General features: G+C 41.1%; 1 long non-coding RNA gene across 1 annotated transcript in view; it reads right to left on the bottom strand.

Moving 5' to 3' along the window:
- Positions 1 to 3,593: 3,593 nt before the first annotated feature.
- Positions 3,594 to 21,168, bottom strand: part of LOC128115348 (uncharacterized) — a 192,196-nt gene continuing 174,621 nt past the window's right edge. Inside the window, exon 4 of the long non-coding RNA XR_008220134.1 lies at positions 3,594 to 4,160. This is a non-coding gene — a long non-coding RNA (uncharacterized LOC128115348). The remainder of the gene's footprint in view (positions 4,161 to 21,168) is intronic.

Genomic DNA, 21,168 nt, shown 5'->3' with positions numbered 1-21,168 from the left:
GGACACCAGAGATCTACTTCAAGTGTCTTCTCCAATCAATCTCTACTTTATTTTTTGAGATAGAGTCTCTCATATTTAACCTGCAAATCATTGATTTGGCTAGACATGTTGGCCAATGAGCTCCAGAGGCCCATGTCTCTTCTCCTTCCAAGAACTAGGGTTACAGATGACCACCATCACTACATGCAGCTTTTACGTGAGCTTAGAGGATCCAAACATAGGTCCTCATGCTTATATGAAAACCGACTAAACAAGTATCTGCCTAGACAATAAATCATCATTTTAATGAGTGCTTATACTAAAATGCAAAGAACTGTAGCTTCACCAGCGGTTTGAAAAACTGGGGTGGGGGGGCGATGACTGGATGAGATACTGGAGCCTTATTGCAGCATCAGCAATTGTGACAGGAGAGACTCAGAACTCTGACAGGGGCAAGAAGTGGCTCCCAGGAAGTACAGACATCCCAAAATACTTCTGGAGGCAAAGAGAACAGAGTGGGGGAGAGGGAGGGAATGGGGAAGGGAGGCAAGGGAGAGAAGGAAGGGGGTAGGGAGGGAGGTTAGAGAGGTGAGTTTTGAATTTTCTAAGAATTTACCTCCTGGAAGATCAGCATTTAAGGCTAACTTCTACCTCTTTGGGGGTGACAACTCACAGCGGGGAGCTAGTCAACTCTAGCCTTGTTTTCCTCATGTCTAACCCTGCGATGCTCATGTTCAATGTGGAAGATCCGAGGGGATACGAGAAAAGAATCTAGGGTCACAGGTGTCCACCAATGCTGTGCTTGGGAAACCCTGGCTAACACAGGGCGTTACTGTATGAGCTAGAAACAGTCTTTTCAAGTGAGCACCACTGAAGACTATCCTACCAGCGGGAAGAGGTGCCACACAATCAACACAGGCTTGAGAGGGTGAGGAGCCAGTGAGCTTCTACAGTGAAAACCTGGGGAGAGGAAATGATGGAGGTACCATGTGACAGCTGGCTAATGTCTGAGTGTAGAGTTTATGTCTGATTAGCTTTCCATTTTTTTTTTTTAATGATTCAGACAAAAATGACCAGGAAAGTATCATAGATTCATATTCTACCTGGAAGATCCTTTAAGCCAAAATTTTATTCTCCTCACAGCTGATCTATTTAAAGACTTTTTTTTTTCCACATCGTGTTAATGTCTCAGAAGATAATTTTGAGTGCTGGATATGTGCCACTATACACGTGATTCAGTAGGACAAGACTTCCTTGCAAAATGTGGAAATGTGGAGCAAAATGTGGAGACGCCATCTCATTTCTCAGCCTGGTCTCCCCCAAGCAGTAAGCTGCAAGAGAGCAGGATCCATCCAGTCTCGGTCAGGAGCATCTCCTCAGTACAATGACTAGAACACGGTACATAGCAAACACATGCTTGCTAAATTAGGGAATAAACAAATGCAGGTAGAGCCTCTGCTTCAAATGTCTGTGGCACCTATGACTTAAAACATCCAGGAATTTAGCAAACTGATTTCACAGTGAGCCATTTTGGGTTGAAGCGACCAAGGAAGGCCCGTGGGATAGACCATGGTTCTCCTTGGCAAAAGGAACTTTCTGTGCCACCCTCTCTTTGTGAAATGCACTTGGTTCTTTGCTCTGCCTGGAGAGCTCTTAGCTTGTTCCTCAGGCATTCATTCTTAAGACTCAAACAAAGAAGAGAACGGATTTTTATCTAGGATACCCATACAGCTGCACTGGGAACTTCGGTTTTTAGAAAAGAGAAGATTTAAAGAGCTTGGTAGTTTTTCTCCCTTTAAGTCTTTAGTACAAAGCCTGCTAGTTAGACAATTCTGCTATGATTATTTTAAACAACGTTATGCTAATTAAGAAAGGTTACACCAAGATATTGTATAAATCTCACATTGTTCTTCTAAACACAATTTAAAAATATGTTATGAATATATTTTGTTATTATTTCTTCTAAGAATGTTCCCTTAGAAATACACCACAAAGATAGGCGACTGTAAAATATCCTTCAATATTTACATTTTCCCATTTATGAAGTTACCATGATTGATTTAGCTATTCTGTGTCTCATGGACAGTCACACTGTCCTGGGAGTGTTGCTATGATAAACAAGGCTATGAATTTCTTTTATATGCCCACTGGAATCATGTGTTAAGAGTTTCCTGAAAGTGTAAACATAAATATGGGAAATTTTGTTTGCAGGAAATGAACAATTGCTAAGAGATACTAAATTTTCCAAATTATTTCAACTTATAGCCCACAAACACTCTATGTGAATGTCCACATTTCCACATTTATACTAATACTTGATATTTTCTGACTTGTGATTTTTTCTTGAAAAACTGGTATGCATAATAAGTTATACTTAAACGTTTCATTGTGATTCAGTATTTTCTTCTGTGGTACAAAGGAAAATACTAACGAATACTTTAGTTTTGAGAGCATTTGATTTTTAACTACCAAAATTATTTAAAGAAAATAATAAAAGCCATACATATCCAGATTGGCTTTAATTAATGTGAATGTCAAGATTCTGGTTAAAGGGCATAACTAAGTGACCAGTTCATAGGAAGGATTTACCTGAAGGGTCTCCAACAAATGCCTCAAAACTTGGCAAATCCCCTCCTACCCAAAGAAACAGAAGAAAGCAAGAAAGTTATTCAGGGTACTACTTACAACTCCATTTCGAGTCCAATTTCCAGATTCTGTCCTGGGCTCATTCCTGCCTCCCGTCTCTGGAGGAGGAGGAGTCTGGCTAAGAATCCCAACTCCTTCTTGGACATGCGCTCTGGCCTCACCACTTACCAGCTTCCAGTCCTTGGGAGATACTACAGTTTGCTCATCTATAAGGTGGGGAAGAGAATAGTTCTCTAAGTGTATCGTGAATACTCGTTTGTAAATAGATGTGAGCTTAAGAAGTACGGGCCCAGTATACTATGAGCACTCATTAACTGTGAGCTCCACACACATCAGTGTTATTAGCTAACATGAGCCTTCTTGACTGAAATTTTTTATATATATTTCCAGAAATTGCAAATTCAGGTACTATTGTGTTTTGGTTTATTTGTTTTCTGGGGGATTTCGGTCCTAAATCGCCATCTCAAATGGTATCAAGCACATTTATTTGAATCTACTAGCTTTCTCAAATAACCCCTTGGACTTGAGAAATATCTATAACCTTTAGACCACTTTAAAGAATGAAATAAACTCACTGAAACTGCTTTGGTAACATAATTATTCCAACTGCACACCAAACAGAAGGCTAGAGAAGACCCAGGGTTAGCCGAGAGTGCACATGCTGCTCCTCTGAGGACCACACACAGGACATCAAGAAATAAAAAGCTCAGGCTACAAATAAGCACGTGAGGAGAGAGGGTGTCAACAGGAGAGATGGCGCATGCATTCCTGAACTCAGAATACAGATTAAGTTTGTGACTGACCCAACGGATTGGTACAAACCAGAGCACAGAGAGGCAGAGTTTGTCAGAAAGACTGGGAGAGGTCCCTGGGGCAGACATGGGGGATACAGGGACATGAAAATGGGGAGTAGAGAGAAAAAGAGGGTTGGGAAGAAAGATCAACTGTGGTTCTGAGCTACTGTCTCCACCTTCTTATACTACTGTCTATGGAATGAATGGAACACAGCCAGATATTTTCCCCAAGACAAATAAAACAAACAATACAAATAACAGTACCCGCTTCAAATGGGTTCCCTTATATAATGTCCCCAAGAAACAGACTCTGAAAGAAGTCTTTTTGTGCTTTCAAAAGAGAGTAAAGGAATGTGGGGAACAGGCTTGAGCACACGGAGAAGGTAACAAAGGTCATTGCGGAGTACCAAATGCCTCAGGGAACCCCAGAGGACACCGAGAAGCTGAGCTGGTCCTTTAGGTATTTCTAGAACTGAGGAATGAGGCCAGCTCATTTTCTAGCCCCACCCCACCTCACACACTGGTTCTTGTTGATCTAGATTCAGCTCACCTGAGGAGGGGGCAGGAGACATCTTCAAGAAGGGACTCTAAAAGCGACAACCTGAGCGGCAGGCTGGCAGGGATGAGGCCTCACTGTGGGGAGGAGGGAGGGGGTGCTCCAGGTAGCATGAAAGTAGCACCACCCATAAATTTCAGGAGCCACTCACTGTATCCGTAAAGCAAGAAAGGGATGACAAATGGCTGTAATAAAAAAGCAACGAGAAGAAAGGAAAACATTAATTTAATCCATAAAGTGTTTGCCAAGTGAAACATACTCCACAGACGTGTGTGTAAAGCAAGAAATCACAAGTGAGCAACCAAGAAAGAGATGGAAAAAAACACAACAGAGTTTAAATGAAGAACACCACTGTTAGGGAAAGAGAAACAAAAGCATGAAAAGAAATAAATATTAATAGAATAGAACTTACAGGGATGAAGAGGGGAAAGTCAGAAGATGAACAATATTGACACAAGACTTTTACAATAAAATCCATTGCTAGACACTTGTCCACTTGCAAAATTTCATACCACTGAAAATTCATCTCTTTAATATTAAAGAGAAGACTCTAAAGCTGTGTACAGAGGGACCGGGGACACACAGGAAGGTGATACAAGGAATAAACAGTTTCATCGCCAACAACACATCCATAAAGTGACCTTCGACCTAGACTTTTAACCCAGACAGCATACAAATCAATAATGAGCTCAGAAAACGTTTTCAGATACTTAAAAAATGGAGAAAATTCTCCTCTCACATTTATTTTTAAAAAATTAGTAGTTCCTTAAATATGTGCTCCAAGAAAATGTGGGGATAACCCAAATACAGAGATGAATGAAAAGTCAGAATCCAACTCAAGAAAGGAATGAAAAGATGCAGGAAACCCAGCATTAGTGTTCCTGAATTAAACTCCTCTTTCGCAGTTGTTTTTAATTCTATCTCTTCCTTCCTTGCTCACTTAAGATTTCTTGCCTTACACACACACACACACATACACACACACACACACACACTCTCACACCCCTGTGAAGTACTTTTTACTTGCCAAATACTTTATGTATTAAGTTGTTTTTCTTTCTTCACATTGCTTTTATTACATATAAATTTGTTATTTACTATAAATCCAGAAGGGAGACCTTCTACCAAGAAAGTAGTTCCTTGCTTAGAGAGTATTTTTCTTGTGAGCTGATAAACAAGGGTGGAGAGATGGACTTTTTCTTTTCTTTTACCTTTTTTTTTTTAAAAAAAAATGGAAAACGACAGGAAGAAAACTCCAAACTGTGATGCAAAAAGAAAACCAAGTCATTGGCATACAGTAGATAGTTTTAATCGACAAAAATAAATGCACTTTATTGATTTTAAACTTTTAGTCGACCCTCTCGGACAAAGCACCGGGCATTTAATTAAGGTTACAAAGAAGAATGGAAAAGTTGAAAGGTTGAAAGTAGAGGTGAAGCTCAGAAAAGCAGTTTGGTGTCCCAAGAAAGAAGGGACAAAATGTGGGCCCCTCCGATCCTCCTACACCACGGAGGCAGCCAGGAGATGCTACTAAGTGACTAACCCAGAAGCAGAACCTCGGGGGTATTAAAACACGAAATTAGCTAACAGAGAAACTAAAAGTAAACTGCTTTAAGTATCCGGGAAAGGGGGAAAGTCTCAAATTATTATAAGAGATAAACGCACATCAGAAAATCTCCAGCTAATATTTGAAGTTGACTGGCGACACAGAAGCACATATAGTTTTAAAACATAACATAAACTTCAAAGGAACACAAGTATAAATTCTATAAAGTACCCAATGTTAGTGTCTAGTTGGGAATTGGTCCGAGGGGGCCAGTAGACAATTGCTTATTAATCCTAATGCACCCTTTGACCAGGAGAGCTGGTGGGTGATGCAGGAAGAGATAATAGATGCTGGGTGGGTGGGTGGATAAGTACGTACATGTATGGGTGGGGAGAGGATAAATAGAAAGATCAAAATCAGAACAAAAAAAACTGGGAAAAGACTACAATGTGATCAGTTTCACATCCATTTTGTAACTATTATGAGCCACTTTTAATCCAAAAATTAAAAATAAGAACTTCCTGCTATTACTCTCATAATCATAGCTCTCTTGGGAAACAGCTCAAGACAGCAGCTCTTCACTGAGCACTTCTTGTGAGCTGGGAACAAAGGTCATTTCTGGACAGATACAGGTGTGACTACATCACAGGACTTGCCTTCAAACTCACGGGCCAGTTGTTTACAAAGAGAATACCAAGTTCACAGTAAGTAAAGGGAAAATTAAAGTGCATATTTAGAGTCGGCTTACAAAGGACAGTAATAAAGGCAGTGAGAAGAACGAACAGGTTGATTGCATGACATGGAGCAATCAAGCTGGAGCTCATTTCAAATTGTTGTCCCTGCCAACCAGATTCCAGGGAGCAATGCAAGCTTCCGGGAGAGAAAAGGCATCAACACTCTGACCTAGCTATGAACCCTACAAACTATCAGACCACCATGCCAGACAAGATGTAATGATGATACTCCTGGTATGAATTTGATGACCACTCCACAGGAAGTCATCTGTGTCTGGCACTGTAAACCTAGGGAGGAGAAAGGCATGGCCAGTCAGACACAGACCCCAGGAGGAAACTGAATACTGATTGCCATTTAGCTAAATTGGCCTCAAAGACGGGTGCATGGCTGGATGCCTTCTAAATATTCTTGTTGGTACCCATAAATGAATTCAGAGCAGCCTCCCTTTCCAGTGAATGGTGTCGAGACTTCTGGCTCAACAGTGTGCCTGAGAATGAGTGATGAATGAGGGCTCAGTCCTAAACAAGACGAGCATATAATCCTCTCCAGAACTCCGGAACAATGGAGAGAAGAGAGAAGAAAGAACACCAGAGTGAGAGATAGGAAGAAAGTCTCCAAAATGCTGTATTCTGGGCAAGACACAGACACCGAAACATGAACTCACTCAGCTGTGGGTGTCTGCACTGGGTCTACACAAGCATGGGCCCTGCAACAGTCAGGCATGGATGGAGGGGGGCTCAGGGGATGCTATCCTTCCCTGCTTAACTATTTGCCACTAATAGATTCAGGAAGAGGGAAGTCATTGCCGTTGCTTGCATAATCACTGGTGTCGCCCCCCTCCCAGGTTTCAGAAGACAGTTCCAACACAAGGGTCACATAGATTGTCTTGGTTCAACCAAAAGGGTCATAAAACAAACCCAAATGTCATGAATCTGGGAAAGAGACTGGTGTGAGAGGTAAATAAAAGAGAGTGGAAAAGATAAGAAAAAATGCATAATATACATGCATGAAATTGCCCAAGAAGCAAACTTATAAGAAAGTAATGAATGAAGGGGGGGGGGTGCGCAAAGGGCACAAAGGAAGAAATGAAGGGAGGAGGAGAGGAAGGAAGGAAAGAGGGAGGGAGAGAGAGAGATACAGAGAGAGAGAGAGAGAGAGAGAGAGACAGAGAGAGAGAGAGAGAGAGAGAGAGAGAGAGAGAGGAAATCACTTTCCCAGCCACAGCAGATCTGTTCATTTAGAGTCACAAGAGCCTGGAAAGCTACAGACTTCAGGATGGATTGTGCCCACATTCCCTCTCCCACTTTGCCTACTACGCACCCGGAGCAAGGTACGTAGATCATGTTGAAGTTTTAAGCCATTATTGGAATTAGGACATAGACGGCCACAAAGCACTCGTCTATAACTCAGTGCTGCTGGTGGCCACAGGACAAGATGGCGGGGGAAGACAAAGCGGTCCACTGCACACGGTGGAAAGAAGCTATTTAAAATGCCTTCTCGGAGGAAAGGGCTTCAGATTAAATGGGTAAATTCTAACTTCCTTTTAAAGGGCAGATGTTTCTTCGACAGGTTTCAGTATCTGTGCTGCAGCTATTTTATTTAATGTGCAAAACGAAGTGAGGAGCTATGCCTTCATGGCGACTTTTAATTTAAGTATTTGAAATGAGGCTTCACCTCTTACATCACTTTCTACATGAATAAATTCCCTGTACGTATGACGTGAGAGTAAGCCCAGCTGGAATTGCTTGTTAAGACAGTTATGAATACCAGCAGTCAGCAAAAAGTATAAAAGCCAAGGACACTCTAAACTGATTGATGAGGCCATCAGCATTAACCTATTAAGGATGCTAAAAATAAGTCTATTAACGTTGTCAGCATCTATTTTTTCTACTCTCATTGCAACAAATTCACAGCAAAAAAAGAAAATGATAAAGAAAATTCCATGTGAAACTGGCAGTTCAAGATAACACCACTTAACTGCTTTATAATATTATGCAATTATTTTATGGTAATCAAAAAGCACTTTAGTATGTATATTTGAATGTTTTTCCTTTACCCACGAAGTCACAGTGCCCTTGGAGTATTTACCTTGATTTGAATATTTAGGTTCAAAACAAAAGCTCAGATATTAATTTAGTAATATATCTAAAAAAAATAAAGCCCAATATAGAACACACACGTTTTTCCCAAAGACTCCTAAGAGATCAAGGCAGGAAAAGTGTGACTCTGTTGCTAAGTAGTATAGGTTAAGATCAACTGGAACAGAAAACTGTGAGCTCTAGAGGAGGCAGGCTCTTTGGCCTATGGTGGAAAAGCTATGAAATTACTTAGCGTTTCCAAGCTCCAAGTTCCTTCTCTATGAGGTAGGGATATCTACTTAACAAGTAACTGGTTGAATGAGTGATCTTATGTGAACTGTGAATCACAGCACCTGGCACAAGTAGACAATAAACATTAGTAATTTCTTTCTTTTCTCTCTCTCTTTTTTTTTTTTTTTTTTTTGGTTTTTTTGAGACAGGGTTTCTCTGTGTAGCTTTGGAGCCTGTCCTGGAACTCATAGACCAGGCTGGCCTCAAACTTACAGAGACCTACCTGCCTCTGCCTCCCAAGTGCTGGGATTAAAGGCATGCACCACCACTGCCCGGCCATTTGTAATTTCCTAACTGCTGGGAGTTGATGAAGGAGAAGCATTTGATGCCCCACAGGGTTTAAGAGACTATTGGTGCAAAGTAACCTGAGGTCACTCATCCCCCAAAGAGGTTAAGGCTTGCTTGCTGATTGAACAAAGGATTCCAAATGTTCTAGACAGAAGCCACAAAAGATGTGCTATTATTGTTCATTCCTGTAACAAACCCAAGAAGGAGCCACCGAAGGAAACAGCAAATTTGTGGATCATGGATCTTGTGGTGAGTGTGAGTAACTGGAGAGACTGCCGCAGTGGGTGATGATGTGCAGTGTGAACACACACAGAAGTAACAGTCAAGATAGACATGGGTGGCAAGGGAAAATCTACCTGTAGGATTACTGCACTCAAAAGTTATTTCTCAGGCTGGGTGGTGGCGGTGGTGGTGCACACCTTTAATCCCAGCATTTGGGAGGAAGAGCCAGACGGATCTGTGAGTTCGAGGCCAGCCTGGTCTACAGAGTGAGATCCAGGGAAGGCACCAAAACAACACAGAGAAACCTTGTCTTGAAAAAAACCAAAAAAAAAAAAAAGTTATTTCTCAGGTATTAAGGAAACTGGAATTTGAAAAAGAGACAGAGTTTTCATTTTATTTTCATTTAATTTAAATGAGTAAAGTACTTCCAAAGTGGGGAAAGAGGTCAATTTCTATATTTAGGAAGTCTACCAAGTTTTGTTTTGTTTTTTTTTACACTAAAGCCACATAATTTTCTACCCCCAAAGCAAAAGTAAATATGAACTGTGTTTCAAAAGAACTAAAAGCTTTTAAAGTATAAAACATACCCTCACAAATGTGGCAGTATAAGTCACAGATAAGTAGGAAGTAATTATATATTATGTATAGGATAAAGGACATACCCAGAAAATATAAAGAATGTTCCCAATTCAATATGCAGAAGATAAATGGCCAGCATTTATAATTGGCAAAATATTTCAATAACTATTTCACTAAAACAGATATAAGAAAGGCCAAGCACATGAAAATGCTCAATAACATACATCATGAAAAAATGCTAATTAAGGCTATGAGATGTTGTCTTAGTTTGGGGTACTATTGCTATTATAAAACATCATGACCAAAAGCAATCTGGGGAGGAAAGGGTTTACTTGGCTTGTGCTTCCAAGTCATAGTTCATCACTGAAGGTAATCAGGACAGGAACTCACACTGGGCAGGAACCTGGAAGCAGGAGCTGATGCAGAGGCCATGGAGGGGTGCTGCTTACTGGCTTGTTACTCATGACTTGCTCAGCCTGCTTTCTTATAGAACCCAGGACCACCAGCCCAGGGATGGCATCATTCACCATGGACTGAGCCCTCCCTGATCAATCATTAATTAATAAAATACAGGCTTACCTACAGCCCAATTTTATGGAGGCGTTTTCTCAATTGGGATTCCCTATTCTCAGATAACCATGCCTGTGTTAAATTTGCATAAAATTAGTCAGCACAACTGACCCCTTGTCAACGTGACATTCTATACTTTTAAGATATAAATTTCTTTTTTTGTTGTTCATCACCAAGATATGAATATTACAAATATAAAATGTATTTCAAACTTAAAATTCCCAGTCTTTGCCAACTCAAACACTTTAAAAGTTCAGTCTGTAAAAACCCAATCTCTTTTTTTTTTTTAAAGGTCAACTATGGACTCCAGTAAAGTAAGTTAAATACTTTCTTCAAGAACTAGGGGATAGTCACAATTTGAACAAAGAAAAACCACACCCCAACAGTGTAAATAATTTAGTGTCCAATATCTGGGGTTCACTCACAATTTTCTGGGCTCTCCAAGGGGCTTGGGTCACTACTTCTCCAGCTTCACCCTCTGTAACACAAACACACACACACACACACACACACACACACACACACACACACACACACACCCTTGTCTTCTAGGCTCCACACACACACACACACACACACACACACACACACACACACACACACACACCCTTGTCTTCTAGGCTACACACACACACACACACACACACACCCACCCACCCACCCACCCACCCACCCTCCCTTGTCTTCTAGGCTCCAGCTGGCTCTGCTTCACAGCTGCTGCTGTTCTTGGTGATCTTCCCATGGTACTGACATCTCCAAAATGCTGGAGTCCTCTGCTGCAACTGGGCTGCACTTTCACCAGGAACCTCTCCTGGTCCCTCTTCATGGTGCAGGGCCTCAGCTTTTTCCCATGACTTCCTCAGTCCTGGGGCTTCCATTGCTACACTGGCTGCTCTTCACCAATAGCCTCTCCTGGTGCCAAGTCTAAGCTGCTTTCCATGACCCCTTCATACTTCAAAAGCAGTACCAACTGGGAGACTCTTACCCATGACCAAATTTGGCTGCCAGCACAAGCTACAACCTTGGCTGCCTCTGGAACACAGCTTCTGTATGCTACCCCTGAGGAAACACTTTCTAGAAGACTTCATCTCCGTGGTGCTGGTCTCCTATTCATCACAGCTGATTCTTCAGCTCCAGCTAACCAGCATCCATTGTCTCAGCAAAACCAAGGTTTCACTTTTGGTCTCTTATTAATCACAGTTGATTCTTTCTCCTCAGCTGACCAGAATCACAGACTCTTAATTCAAAATAACAAACTGCTCCGATAGAGTCTTTAAACTTCCCAAGCCAGGTCTCCATCTTCTGCATTGCTCTCACCATTCTTGTTTTTCAAGCTCCTCCAGAGCAACCCACTGAGCTCTCAACACTCAATGTCTTCTCTAGCCTCAAGTTCCAAAGCTCTTCCACAATCCTCCCAAAAACACATCAAATTCTGTCCAAGTCAGATCCACCATAGCAATACTCCTCTATCCCACCCAGTACAGTAATCACTATTGCTGTGATAAAACACCATGACCAAAAGCAATTTGAGGAGGAAAGGGTTTACCTGGCTTATGCTTCCACGTCTATAGTCCATCACAAGGAAGTAAGGACCAGAACCCAACACAGAGGGATCATAGAGGCAGGAGATGATTCAGAGGACCCAGTGAGGTGCTACTTACTGGCTTGTTCCCCATAGCTTGCTCAGCCTGCTTTCTTATAGGACTCAGGACAGCCAGTCCAAGGGTGGCTCCACCCACAATGGTCTGGGTCCTCCTGCATCAATTACTAATTACAAAAATGCCTTACAGGCCTGCCCACAGCTCAATCTTATGGAGGCATTATCTCAATTGGGATTCCCTTTGTTCAGATGACTCTAGCTTGTGTCAAGCTTCTCTGGCTGCTAGCTTTCTCCTCCCAGTTTTCTCCTTCTATATAGTCTCTCTGCCTTCCAGTCCCACCTATCCTTTCTCCTGTCTTCTATTGACTGTTCTTTATTAGACCATCAGGTGTTTTAGACAGGCACAGTAACACAGCTTCACAGAGTTAAACAAATGTAACATAAACAAAACTAACACACCTTAAAATAATATTCTACTACAGCCCTGTGCTACATGAGAAAGCTAACCATGAGACAAAGAGACAGAGAATGATCCTGAAAGCAGCATTCCTCTACGATTTCTAGTTGAATTCTTTCTCTGACTTCCCCCAATATTGGACTATGATCTGGAAGTAGAAGCCAATAAACCCTTCTCTCCCCTAAGTATCTGTTGGTCAGAGTCCTTTATCTCAGCATCAGGAAGGAAATTAGAATACCACTCACAGACATGTCATTCATGTATTCATTAGAGCACCATTTATAATAACCCCAACCTAGAAGCAACCCAAATGTCCAGCTATATCAGATGGATAACTAAAATGTAATGTGTCAATGTAATTGTGATTGTCAATATGAAGAAATAAAGCACTGGAACACACTGCAACATGAATAAATCTTACAAACATACTGTTGCAAGAAACACCAGACTGAAAACTGTACTGTTCAGCATCACTTATGTAAAGTATCTAGGAGAGTGATCTATAGGAAGAGAAGATACATTTGTGGCTTCCAGGGACAAGAGTATGAATGAAGAAAGAATGCACAGGGGACATAGCGGGGATCTTTTGGGTTAGTAGAAGTTACATTGTAGTGAAGTCTGCACAGCTCTGAATTTATTAAGTTTTAACCGTGCACTCAAAATGAGTATGACACATACACTTTATTCCAGTAAATCTGCTTATAAACAAATAAATAATTTGATAACATTACTAGATGTGTCTCATCAGTGAGAAACTTTCACTTTCCAGGGATGCCAGGTGAAGTATTTGAGGGGAACAAATTATATTCCTGAACATCAGACAAGGATGAGCAGAAGAGGTAAATGCAAGGGTTAAGCATACGAAAACTAAGACTGTAAATGACTTCTCACTTGGAGTTACTACACACTAAACCCATAGAGTTCTGTGTGCTTAAACTGTGGGTGGTGACTGAAAGGGTCTCTGTAAGTATCAGGCAGGGAGGGAAGTGAACTGCAAAGAGGTGACAATGAAAACCTGGTTCAGAATGACTTTGTCAACCTGGATCAAGACTTCGGGATGTCTGATCCCAGGTGGTTTATTCCCAACAAATTAAAACATAGTATAATTTGGAAAAAAGTTTCCTGTAATACAATCCCTGGTGCATAAGGAAGCATAATTACATCAAAATTTGACTCAGGGTACATGTCATTTCTTCTAAGAAGATGGGTTCTAGACATAGGCCACCTGTACTAACTTCAGGGCCAAGGTAAAGGTCTGGCCTGGTCTTTGTCATACAGATAGCTTAGAGGTCACTTTGGCTATTAGCCACCTCTGGTCCCTGGTTATGGGAGCTTGGATGAACCCTGACTGTGATCATTACTATCCACCTCTGGTCCAGGGTGTAGGACTTTGATATGGTCTTGCCCAACAGCCAATGCAGATCACCAGGCTATTAATCACTTCTAATTCCCAGCTTTCTGGGTGGAAAAAGAGAGTTTTTCATCTTTCCCATTGGAAAGACAATCCTGTGGGCTTAACATTCCTGGCTTCTCTGGAGAACTGTGATCACAACGAGGTTCATGCCGTGCTCCCAACATCTCCTCCCTTCTAATGTTTTAAAGAAAAAATAGTGGCTATAATAGAGGTCAAGGTTGAGTGCATTGGCTCTATAGCTAGTCTAGTTAATATAGGGAAGCCTAAGAGAATTATAGGACTAGCTAACAGAGAATGGAGGAAAGGGGAAAGCCATCTTAACCAGGACGGCCATTCAAAAGGCACTTGAGAAAGTTTGTCTGTCCCTTTATGTAAATCATTAATGTGATGATCATCATTCGTGTGGGAAAAATCCGACAGGTTAAACAACACATGCCAGGAAAGAGTTGACAATCAAGATAATGCTTGAGTAACAAATAGTCTGCAGCAGATCTATTCTGTAAAACTATGGTTGTCAATTCACCCTTCTCTAGATTGGTTTCTGCTAATAGTTTTGCTAATCATCCGGGCCGTTTTTGAGACTTTTCTGTATCCCAGTAACTATTCCTGGGATAGGCAATAAAAGAGCCAGAGCAGTTGCAGCAGTTACAACAGGGTCCAGTAAGTGCAAAGAGTCATCACAATTCTCAGGAAGCGCTCTCTTAATTCTGCTGATTGATTGATTGCAAAGATTTACTGAGCAAAATGGGTGTAATACAGCCTGTTTCACATCAATCTTTATAACCTGCAGGAAGAGCAGTATAAGTAGCATTTCACACACACACACACACACACACACACACACACACACACACACACACACACACACATCTATTCCAAAGGCAGTTGTTTACCAGAGTGTGAACAAAAGTGGAATTTCAATAAAGAGGGACGGAGGGGTATACGTACATTCAAAGCATAAACAATGTGATAGCAAACCACCATTGACAAGAGTATCAGGGGATCCCTATAGAATATAGACATTCTATATTGTCCCATTATTTGTGCATAGTGCCTATGAGTGATTCCTATGCCAAATAAATTTCTTTTCAAGAGCCCAGGAATAGAAGGGTATCTTCTGAGACATAGATTGCTCCTGTCAACTGCCATGATCCAAATGAAGCCAGAAGTGACTGCGAACTGCCCAATATGGGTTCTGGGAACTGAACTTGTGTGCTCTAGAAGAGCAAGAGGTGTTCTTAACTACTGAGCAGCAATCTATCTTTAATTGATTCTATTTGTGCATCTTTTACTTTTGCTGTGTGGCCACAAGCACTTTCAGAGTAAAACCTAAGACAGACAAGTCCACAGCCCCAGGAGATGCTCAGTGAATGTCCATGGAATAAAAGGCTGAAGGAATTTAGCAATTTTTAAGAACAAAAACTTAGCACTTGGCAAAGCTTGGTCAGTCAGAAATTTTATTATTTAAATATAGTTTATTTAATCTCACCAAACATTTGAGATGTAATAGAATTTAAAGATGAATGTGGTGATATTTTACTTGTGCTGAAATGTGGTGATATTTTATTTGTATGTTAATAAATAAAATTTGCCTGGAGATCAGAGGTCATAGCCACAAACAAAAGTCAGGCAGTGGTAGCACATGCCCTTAATCTGATCACATAGCAGGCAGAGTCTCTGTGTATTCAAGGACACAGCCAAGCATGGTGACACACGCCTTTAATTCCAGTACCAACCATAGAGACCTTGAGGTCTGTACAGACAGGCAGTGCCAAGGAAGTGAGGTGGCTGGGCTAAGAGCCAATGAGAAGGCAGAACAGCAAGGCAATAAAGGTGCAGGTTAGACAGGAAGAAACGCTCTCTCTCTCTCTTGGGAAGCTATGGTGGCATGGTAAGCTAAGGTTAGCTGGTGGCTATTCCTATTTCTCTGATCTCTACGGCTTTTAACCCCTGTATTTGGCTCTGTGTTTCTTATTCAATAAGACTGTTTAGAAATTCGTCTACAGATGACTCTTCATAATAGCAGTTATTTATTTCTCAAAAAGAGAAAGAGCAAAAAAAATGAACAGAATAAGGCAGTGGATGAGCTAGAAAAAGAAAAAAGAAATAGAATTAGAGACTACTATCTGTGTGTCATCTCATGCACTCTTTGGTGGTGATGGGGTGAGTCGCCTGGCAAAGAAGAATTAAACATGAACATATTTAATGCACTGAAATACAATCAGGATGTTCTCTTGGTCCCTGGTACTCATCTGCAAGTGGCATTGGGTAAGAAGCTGGGGGCTGGGTCTCAGGTACTGACTCCATGGCTGTACTTGTTGATCATGTTGATGGCAGTCAGGCTTGCTTCCTTGCAGCTGAGAGGGAGGCTGCTTGGCAATACCTTCAAATCCCTGGCTAAGGAAGCAGCGACTTAACAGTGGTGTTTCAGAAAACATGTGGCCCTTTGCATTTCACTGTATCTTAGGCTATGAGAAAGCTACTGGGCTTGTCTCCTCCAGGACACCTCTTACAATTCATCCGCCCCACTTCTTTCCCCTTTAGGGCTCAGAGCTCGCTCACAGAATCCCCATGCCTTAAATAATAAGTGGAAAAACCAGCTACTCTGCTGTTGAATTTTGTATGTCCCAAGTAAACATCCTTAATCAAATCTCTGACATTTGGGATGCCTGGAAGGGAAGAAGCCAAGGAAAAGGTCATGTCTGGTGCTTAGCTGTAGTTTTGAGAAAGGAAATCTAGTTTTAAGTTTGATAGAGTCAAAGCATGGAGGAGTGATTTGAAGGTTGTTCCTGAGAACAGAGGTGACTCTGCTGACCCAGCACATGCCATACTGTGAGCACCCATGCCCAGCAGGTTGGCCATGGTCTGCCATTTCAACTACACTGGGAAGAACTCTGCAGAAAATAAAATTAAAATTCAGAAATTTGAAGTTATACACTCAAATGATAAAGCTAGCATGTTATGGGGCAGGGATTTGAACATGGGTCTTTCTAACGGTAAATATTCTGCCCATTGTATTATACTCTAGCGAGAAAAACACTTTCTTAAAGAAGACAAGTAGAAGGATGGTATTTTGAATAAGATTGGCCCATGTAGGCTCATATACTTGAATGCTTACTCACCAGTGTAACTATTTGAGAAGGATTCAGAGCTGTGGCCTTGTTTGAGGAAGTGTGTCACCGGAGGTGGGATTGCGGGATTCAAACACTCACACCAGACCCACTGTTTCTCTCTGTCTGCTGTCTACAGACCAGGATGTAGCTGCTCTAGTGCTGTGTGTGCCACCATGCTCCCTGCCATGATTATAACAAACTAACCCTCTGAAACTGTAAGCCAACCCCCAGTTAAATGCTTTCTTTCATAAGAGTTTCCTCGGTCATGGTGTCTTTTCATAGCAACAGAGCAGTATCTAAGACAGATGCCCCCAGTCAGGAAGAAAGTATTTTAAAGATGAAGAGGTTGGGACTCTCAACATTTGCTTCCAATTGCCATCCAGTGTGGCTCTCCCTTCAGAACCCCAGCATCCTCTGCTTCATGGCCAGTACTCTTAGGACAACGTTGTCACACAATTGGTACTTGAGTGAATTCTTTCCTGCTAGCTCCCCTGACCTTCTAGTCAAAACAGAAAGACAGTATTTCTTGTGACCATAAGGAATACTGCATAAGTGCATATCTTTAATTTCCATGCAATAATGTCCTGTGATGACTACCTGACGGAGCTCTCTACAGGTATTGCCAATTCTAAAGCTTCATAGATGTGCAGTCTTAGGCAAGCCATTTTGTACTTTTAAAACTTTAGTTTTCTCTCCTTTGTTTTGCAGGAGGAACCACAAGTGCCCATTCCTAGGACAAAGACCAAGGACAAATGAAACAAGAACCAGTGAAATATCTAATGTGTAACAAGAGTTTAAGACATGGCCACTCTTCTTGTTGGGCCAACCATAAAATTATAAGTACACTTAGGATGTTAACAATGGTCTGGAATTCCTTTATGAGCCTGATAAAGACTTTCCATGATAAGCAAGGAGCAGGGAAAGCTGTCAATGAGTTTTTTACTGACTTATCAAAAATTTTAAATGGATAACAGTAGCAGTGTGCTAGCTAGTCCATTGGACACAATGTGTTCACTGGGCTTTTGGCTCTGACGGAGTTTTCAAACATAAAATGGGAGGCACTAAATATTTTAATCAGCTGAAATAAAATTACTTAAAACTGCCTGCAGAATCGTATTCCCTAACGGCTTTGGATCTCAAATTTGTTCTCATTCAAGAGGTCAAATGTGCATTAATACGCCAAAGAGACTGTGGAATGGTGGGGAGGGAGAAGGGGAGAGGACTAACATCACAAAGCCTCTTTTTTCTTTTCTTTTCCTTTCTTTCTTGTTTTTTTGTTGTTTGTTGTTTGTTTTCAAAACAGGGTCTCATGTAGCACACACTGGCTTTGAACTTCTGATCCTTCTATGCCTACCTCCCAAGTGCTAAAATTATAGGCTTGCACTTCTAAGCCCAGTTTAGCAGTGCTGGGAATCATGCTCAGGGTGTTGTGTATGCTGGACAAGCACCTCTTAAACTGAGCTACATCCCCAGTCCCTCAGATAGAATTTATGGAGCTAAGATCAATGAACTCTCTGCACCAACATTCTGAATGAAGCTTCTAAAGCTCCAGGATTATACAAGGCTTATTACGAGGACTATAAATTGGGGGCAGAATAAGAATGATAGCAAGTCCAGAAGGAATCCAGTGGAATCAAAGAAAAAGTTGATCTGGGGTATGTTTGTACAGCAGTATGAGTTACTTCTAAGTAACTCACCACATTTGGGTCACCCAGAACTAATATGACAATGGCATTGATACGATCTTCATGGTGCATTTCTCTAGCCATTCTGTGAGATTGGACAGTCACCATCAAATACTTTTATTCAATCATTTAAAGTCAGCATGTTTAACCGTCATAATTCTCAGCTTCCCCCAGTCTGAAACAGACACATCAGAAAGTAGTATTGGGGAAGTATTTGCTATGTTGATGGTATCTTATTCAGCACAGTGCAGGCGGGGCTCTTTCTCAGTTGCTCTGAGGAACTAGAAGCGTGATAGCACAGAAGTGGACTTCCCAGGACACCAGGCATTAGACAATTATAGTATCACACCATAGGTCTGATGCGAATAGGACAGCAAGAATACCCAAAACACCAAAACTGAGGAAGAACCTGTTTCCAGATGGTAGGAGGAGCTGAGGAGTCCAGACGGTAATAGGAGTATAGGGAGAAGAGTGGTCCTAATCTCCATTCTGCAGAGCTCAAGGAGGCTGAAAACTGAAGGAATTCTGGACTTTGGGAGGATAGTCTAGAGTGGGATTGTTGCCGCCCATTGTTTGGAGAAATCTAATCATATACAATAAAGCTCAGAGTAGTAGCTAAGAAGAAAGGAGTGTACTTTCTGTAGGAAAGAGAGGACTAAAACAAGATTAACTATACACATGAACCCACCATAGTCTGAGTATCTGTTTACAACTAAGGAAGTGATCCCCACCCTGGATACAGCCCTGCCCCGTGGACGGAGTTCTAGACTTAGACTACCTATGTGACAGAGATCAGTTAAGAGTCTGTAGCTCAGCATTAAAACAATAAGACACTTCCCAGAGTCCATCTAGAGGGAGGGAAGGAGGGGAAGAGGGGGGGGAGTCACTGACTCCATATGAGCAGTGACATTTGTAATGGCACTACTGACCATGACTGTCAGATTATAAGTCCTTGCCTTTAGATAGTGGAGTGAGCTGGGATAAGAAGTCTTTGTTCATATATATTCCTCTTTTACACAGATGGCTTAAAGCCCCGGAATTTATTAGCATGGGCAGAACCTTATGTCTACGGTTTTAAAACTTAAAAATTCGATTCCCATTTCATCATGATTTCAAAAGATGAGTTCTATTAGCCTAAATAAAAAGGCTTCTTTCGTATATTATAGTGCAAATATAAAGGCTTTGTAATTAGGTAGAAGTCTTAGCTCCGTGGCTTCCTAGATGGGTACTGAAGCTGTATTTTATATAAGTAAAATCACTAAGGATTGAAGGTAGAGAAATTACATTATAACATAAATCAAGAAAATAGTAATACTTTTACATTATTTATAAGAATCAAGAAAACTAGTATTCATGGTATCTTCACTGGATTCAACAACAGAATGTATCTTGACATAATCAGAATTACAAGATAATTGATGCAATAACAGCTGAAATACCAAAATCCTAAACCAGATTTTAGCAAACTGAATTCAGCTTTGTCGATAAGAATTATATGTCAATCAACTGGGATTTAGACAAAATCTACAAGATTGGTTTAACATTTGAAAAATCAACATAACCTGCTACATCAATAAGCTAAAATATCAGTAATGCTTTACCATCATAATAGATATTTTTTAAATTGACAAAATTCACCACCCATTTAATATTTTTAAAAAATGGTTGGCAAATTATACCTCTGGAGAAGTTAGAGAAATAACAGAAAAATGAAAACAAATACAGTAAAATAAAAAATGATGATAACAGAGAAAGATAAAAACAGAGCTGGGCAGTGGTGGCACACACCTTTAATCCCAGCACTCAGGAGGCAAAGGCAGGCAGATCTTTATGAGTCTGAGACCAGCCTGGTCTACAGAGGGAGTTCCAGGATAGTCAGGGCTACACAGAGAAACCCTGTCTTGGAAAAAAAAGAAAGAAAGAAAGAAAGAAAGAAAAAAAAGACAGAAAAATACAGAATAAACTAATTGCCATTACCATGGTAATTTTGATGCCATCAAATCATAGTCTGCTCAGAAAGACCATTAAATTCCAAGAAAAAGATAATAACTATAGTTAGATATAGATAAATTTCAAAGTTTAGAAAAAGCTGATAAAGTCCCTGAAAAAAAAAAAACCACAGACAATCATATGCATAGAAGAAGAAATGGAAAATCTCAATGATGTGTATCTATTTAAAAATTAAAATCAGGCCACCAAAATTTCCCTTGGCTACCTACCATAAATACATGGTCAGATCTCATTGCCAAAAACACCACACAGGACATAGACCAATCAATTTCAAACCAACCTAGAAGCCTCCTCTCTGCTGGCTGGCTTGCACGGTGCTCACAGGTGCTATGCAGGCTGCTGGGAGGGCAAAAACATCACATCAATGGTCTTACCCAGTGATGGACCTTGAGGACTACAAGACTGACCAGCCAGGCAAGATATGCCAGCTGGTGCAATCATGCTGTAACTGTTATGGGGTAACCAATCACTTTCTGAATGGATTTGGGGCCTTCTCCACAGGAGGGAATTTCATACTGTAAGCCTGCTCAAAAGCCTGTAACTGGCTGGATAGTAGTGGCACATGCCTTTAATCCCAGCACATGGGAGATAGAGCCAGGCGGATC

This window comes from Peromyscus californicus, unplaced genomic scaffold (genome assembly GCF_007827085.1).
Source record: "Peromyscus californicus insignis strain IS unplaced genomic scaffold, ASM782708v3 Scaffold_1__1_contigs__length_55948999, whole genome shotgun sequence".
In the NCBI taxonomy this organism is placed as follows: domain Eukaryota; kingdom Metazoa; phylum Chordata; class Mammalia; order Rodentia; family Cricetidae; genus Peromyscus; species Peromyscus californicus.
The sequence above is the reverse complement of the archived record's forward strand: the minus strand, read 5'-3'. Positions and strand labels throughout refer to the sequence as shown.